Genomic DNA, 6,000 nt, shown 5'->3' with positions numbered 1-6,000 from the left:
TCATGAAAGGAAAAACATAAGCATTTACTGGAACGTGAACAAGGAACAAATGGATCTATATTTTGAACTGCAAAATTCTTTTCATTTAACACTAACAATTAGAGATTGTAATTAAACTCTTTTGATTTTTAAAATATCAGTGTCCAAGATTTTTATTCCTTCACTACAGAACTGGGGTGAGGTGGGGATTGATGTATACGAGGTGGTGTTTATTACACAATGGTAGGCTGGAGGAGCTGAGATCTGACAGCCCTTCCCCATTGAGCTGTTCCCAAAGCACAACTTTAAGCTCATCCAACTTCTCTCCTAAGATGTCCACACCTTGTTCAAGACTGACATTAAGCAAGGCCCAGTACATGAATGTGATCCTGACCGTTCTCTTTCAGAAAAACTGCTGTGTTCCCCAGATCTGTCCAAACACCTGAAGTGACTCTCCCAGACTTCAGTGACCTTCTCCATAACCTGGCAGTATGGGCTGCATTACCTTTCACCTTCACCTCGGTATACATTTGAAATTGTGTCATCAGCCGTGGCAGCAGGGACAGATTTTATTCCAATTATCCAATCATCAGGTCAATCAACCTCACTAAATATGCAGGATCTGTCAGATTTCCTCACAGTTAGGACATTGTGGATTAATTCTGTGTTCACTGGATTGTCATGGAGAATTTACAGCTAAGCACCACAAACAGCCTACTCAGGTAACTCTGAATTCCCATGGGGATCTTCCATGCCTCAAGTGCCAAAAATTGCCTTGAGCACCTTGGGAAATCCATTTATTCAATGAAACTCTAACATAGAGTCATAGAGGTTTACGGCATGGAAACAGGCCCTTCGGCCCAACTTGTCCATGCCGCCCTTTTTTTTTAAAACCCCTAAGCTAATCCCAATTGTCCGCATTTGGCCCATATCCCTCTATACCCATTGTACCCATGTAACTATCTAAATGCTTTTTTAAAGATAAAATTGTACCCACCTCTACTACTACCTCTGGCAGCTTGTTCCAGCCACTCACCACCCTGCGTGTGAAACAATTGCCCATCTGGACACTTTTGTATCTCTCCCCTCTCACCTTAAACCTATGCCCTTTAGTTTTAGACTCCCCTACCTTTTGGAAAAGATATTGACTATCTATCTTGTCTATGCCCCTCATTATTTTATAGACCTCTATAAGGTCACCCCTCAGCCTCCTATGCTCCAGAGAAAAATGTCCCAGTCTATTCAGCCTCTCCTTATAACTCAATCCATCAAGTCCTGGTAGCATCCTAGTAAATCTTTTCTGCACTCTTTCGAGTTTAATAATATCTTTTCTATAATAGGGTGACCAGAACTGTACACAGTATTCCGAGTGTGGCCTCACCAATGTCTTGTATAACTTTAACAAGACGTCCCAACTCCTGTATTCAATGTTCTGACCGATGAAACCAAGCATGCCGATTGCCTCCTTCACCACTCTGTCCACCTGTGACTCCACTTTCAAGGAGCTATGAACATGTACCCCTAGATCTCTTTGTTCTGTAACTCTCCCCAACGCCCTACCATTAACTGAGTAAGTCCTGCCCTGGTTCAATCTACCAAAATATATTACCTCGCATTTGTCTAAATTAAACTCCATCTGCCATTCGTCAGCCCGCTGGCCAAATTGATCAAGATCCCGCTGCAATAGGAGATAACCTTCCTCACTGTCCACCATGCCACTAATCTTGGTGTCATCTGCAAACTTACTAACCATGCCCCCTATATTCTCATCCAAATCATTCATATAAATGACAAATAACAGTGGACCCAGCATTGATTCCTGAGGCACACCTCTGGTCACAGGCCTCCAGTTTGAAAAACAACTCTCTACAACCACCCTCAACATCTGTCATTTCACCCTGAGTGTTAAATCAAAGTCAATAAAGTCGTTCACCTTAAGGACAATCTGTCCCGCATTCTCGCATTCTGATCACTTAATGGACACTCTTAGCACCTTCTCAGCCTTCTGTATCCTCATTTACAGAAGAATCAGAATAATCTGGCTATTCATGCCGGCAGATTTTCTGGACCCACCAGCAGTGCGTCCCTTCTCACCGCCAAGGAAAATGCTGAGGGGAGGCCAGAGAATCTTGCCCAATTATTGAACTATGGCATGGTGGACATCAGTCACCTGCCAAATGTTGACCTTCATTGTTCCATGAATGTTCTGGCCTAGGCTCTGGTCCCTGTTTGATGGCTAGAATGAGCTACTCCAATAGAAATTTAAAGCTGATATAAGCTTCATCAAACAGTCAAGACCTTAGGTCTTCCCTAAATGAATCAGAGAACTAGCCATTGCTGCCTTGGTGAAGCATAGACAGTTCATGACCTGAACCACTTTTCTGGCAATTTCCTCATAAATTAACTGAGACCTACAAACATGGTCGGGGTTACTATGGATAGGATAAGAACTCTGCTTGTAATCTGTGAACTTTGAGTCTCTGTACTCCTTTTCCTCCATTAATACAAAGATGAGCGGGTAGGGGAAATGCACCATCTTAAAGTCTTCATCAAAACAACAAGAATAATCAAGGCAGAAAATCCTAGCAATGTAACAACTATAGCTCTGATTTATATAGCTCAATTTAAAACAACTATTATCACTAGATCTGTACTTTGCTGAAATGATTGCTGGTTACTAAAGGAAGGATGAAATCACATGACTCTGGGTGCCCGCTGGAATCTCTGCATCCCTGAAAACTAATGCAGTTATATGGTCCTCTTCAACAGGGCACAACTGGTAGAAATTTGCATTCCCTAATGTTTGTCAAAAACCTCCAGCCTCGTCCGCAACTGAGATTCTCTGGTGCTGCTGCAGTCAATGGAGTTTTGGATGAGTGTCAAACTTTCCATTCCCACTGACAGTGGGACAGGAACAAACGAGGTCAGAAATCCTGCCTATTGTGTGTTGTGCCTCGGAACTATGCAGAGATGACAGATACCGGTTTCTGTTTCCAAACAAGAGCTTTATTTGCAAGCACTTTTTAAAATGTCTGCTCGCGTGCTTACAGCTTGCTACTTTCAGCTTAGTTTCTGTTTCCCTAACCATACCCAGCCTTGACTAACAACACACACGCAACAGTTAAAAGACACACACAATTAAACACGGAAGAATTCAATACTAGCCCCCTCCCCCCCACATTGTGAGTGACTCATTCATGGTTCATGCTTTCAAATATAACACTTGGTTATGGGAATTAAAGTTTTGACCATGGGAAATTATGTAAATGCAATTAAAACAGACTTGGAGTTTATTACTCTTAAAAGGTTGGGGCCATGTTGATTTTAGAAAGGTAAGACCGTAAACAGCGGTGAGCAAACTTACTGAAAGATTTGAGACATTGGGCGAGATTCTCTGGCCTCCCCTCAGCATTTTCCTTGGCGGTGAGAAGGGATGCACCGTGCACTGCCAGTGGGTCCAGAAAATCTGCCGGCATGAATAGCCAGATTATTTTGCCAGATTATTCTGTAAATGAGGATACAGAAGGCTGAGAAGATGCTAAGAGTGTCCATGAAGTGATCAGAATGCGAGAATGCGGGACAGATTGTTAAAGGATTGCCTGAGGAATGTGGCAGTTGCACTGAAGTGGATGGGAAGGAGGAGGGTGTGGAAAGAAGGAGAGCTGGAATGGAGAAGTGGATAAATAGAAGTGAAAAAGAAGAATTAATGAAATGAAATGGAATAAAATAAACGGAAATGGGGTGAAGGTGGAGGAGAGAGTTCATCCTCTGAAGTTGTTGAACTCAATGTTCAGTCCAGAAGGCTGTAAAGTGCCGAATCAGAAGATGAGGTGCTGTTCCTCCAGTTTGCGTTGGGGTTCGCTCGAACATTGCAAAAGGCCAAGGACGGACATGTGGACAGGAGAGCAGGGTGGTGTGTTGAAGTGGCAAGCGACAGGAAGGTCTGGATCCTGCTTGCGGACGGACCAAAGGTGTTCAGCAAAGCGGTCACCCAGTCTACATTTGGTCTCTCCGATATAGAGTAGACCGCATTGGGAGCAGCAAATGTAATGGACCAGATTGAAGGAGGTGCATGTGCACCGGAAGGGGGTATTTAGGACCTGGGATGGTGAGCAGGGAGGAGGTAAAGGGACAGGTGTTACACCTTCTACGATTGCATGGGAAGGTGCCTTGGACAGGGGGTGAGGTGTTGGGTGTGATAGAGGAGTAGACCAGGGTGTCCCGGAGAAAATGTTCACTGCAGAATGCTGACAGGAGGTGATGAGGAGAAGATGTGTTGGGTAATGGCACCATGCTGGAGTTGGCGGAAATGGTGAACGATGATCCTTTGAATGTGGAGACTGGTGGGGTGAAAAATGAGGACTTGGTGGATCCTATCCTGGTTCTGGGAGCGAGGGGAGGGGATGAGAGCAGTGGTCCACGGGATGAGTTGGACGCGGTTGAGAGCCTTGTCAACCACAGTGGGTGGAAAACCATGATTGAGGAAGAAGGAAGACATATCAGCAGCGCTATCTGGGGAAGTGGCATCATCAGAACAGATATGGCGGAGGCGAACAAACTGAGAGAATGAGATGGAGTCCTTACAGGACGTAGGGTGTGGAGAGCTGTAGTCAAAGTAGTTATGGGAGTCGGGGGGCTTGTAATGGATACTACTGGACAGTTTATCACCAGATATGGAGACAGAGAGGTCAAGGAAGCGAAGAGATGTGTCAGAAGTGAACCATGTGAAGGTGATAGAGGGGTGGAAATTGGAAGCAAAATTGATCAATTTTTCCAGGTCTAGACAAAAGCATGAAGTGGCACCGAAATAGTCATCGATATACCGATAAAGGAGTTGTGGAAGGGGGCAGGAATAGAACTGGAACAGGGAAAGCTCCACATAAACCATAAAGAGACAGGCATAACTGGATCCACATGGGTCTACTCTGAACACAGCCAGGCTGGACGAACAACGCACACACGACTATTTACAGACACACACAATTAAAAGCTGAACAATTGAAAATTTGAATAATACACCCATTATTTCAACCCATGGCCCAATTTCATCCAGATTGCGCTGATAAAATTAGTGCAAGCCAGCAAAAATTCTGGGCCACAGTATGGAAATAATTAGTAACTAGAGTTGATTGATGAGATGGATAAGAATTTGCAAAAGTATTTATTTCAGTTATGTTACAATAATTCAGCATTAGCTGTTTTCTGATTATTAATTTACAGTCATGATAAATGTATGGAATTGCTATAAATTGGTGGTATTCGTTTTGGATTAGACTTCTGGATAACAAGTTAACATGAGTTAGACTGTTGAACAGGTATATACTCATGGATGGCAATATTTCCAGAGTTTATACAATCTCATCCTTACAAATTTTCGATGATGAACTGGCTGCCTCACCTTCCAGAAGGAATTGTTTTTAATTTTCTAAGGTGTCACAATGATAAATTTTCACCAGTTGAGTTGCTATCCATTCTTCCTGGATCCTCTGCTCTGGGGTAAATTCACCTTCTGTATCTAGATATCTGTCTTAAATCTCACCTCCTTTAATCTCTGGGTAGCTTGTGCATCTAAGTCATGCAATTATATCTGCCTGGTATGAAATCATAGAACCTTACAGTGCAGAAGAAGGTCATTTAGCTCATCATGCATCTCTAACAGAGAGAGACAAAGATTTGATTTGATTTAGTATTGTATTAATATACAGTGAAAAGTATTGTTTCTTGTGTGCTATGCAAAGCATACCATTCATAGAGAAGGAAACGAGAGAGTGCAGAATGTAGTGTTACAGTCATAGCTTGAGTGTAGAGAAAGATCAACTTAATGCAAGGTAGGTCCATTGGAAAGTCTGTTGGCAGCAGGGAAGAAGCTGTTTTTGAGTAGGTTGGTACATGATCTCAGACTTTTGTATCTTTTTCCCAATGGAAGAAGGTGGAAGAGAGTATGTCCGGGGCATGTAGGATCCTTGATTATGCTGGCTGCTTTTCCGAGGCAGCGGGAAGAGTTGACAGTATCAATGGATG

The sequence above is a fragment of the Mustelus asterias genome, chromosome 5, assembly GCF_964213995.1.
Source record: "Mustelus asterias chromosome 5, sMusAst1.hap1.1, whole genome shotgun sequence".
NCBI classification, from domain to species: domain Eukaryota; kingdom Metazoa; phylum Chordata; class Chondrichthyes; order Carcharhiniformes; family Triakidae; genus Mustelus; species Mustelus asterias.
This window is presented reverse-complemented; position numbering follows the sequence as displayed.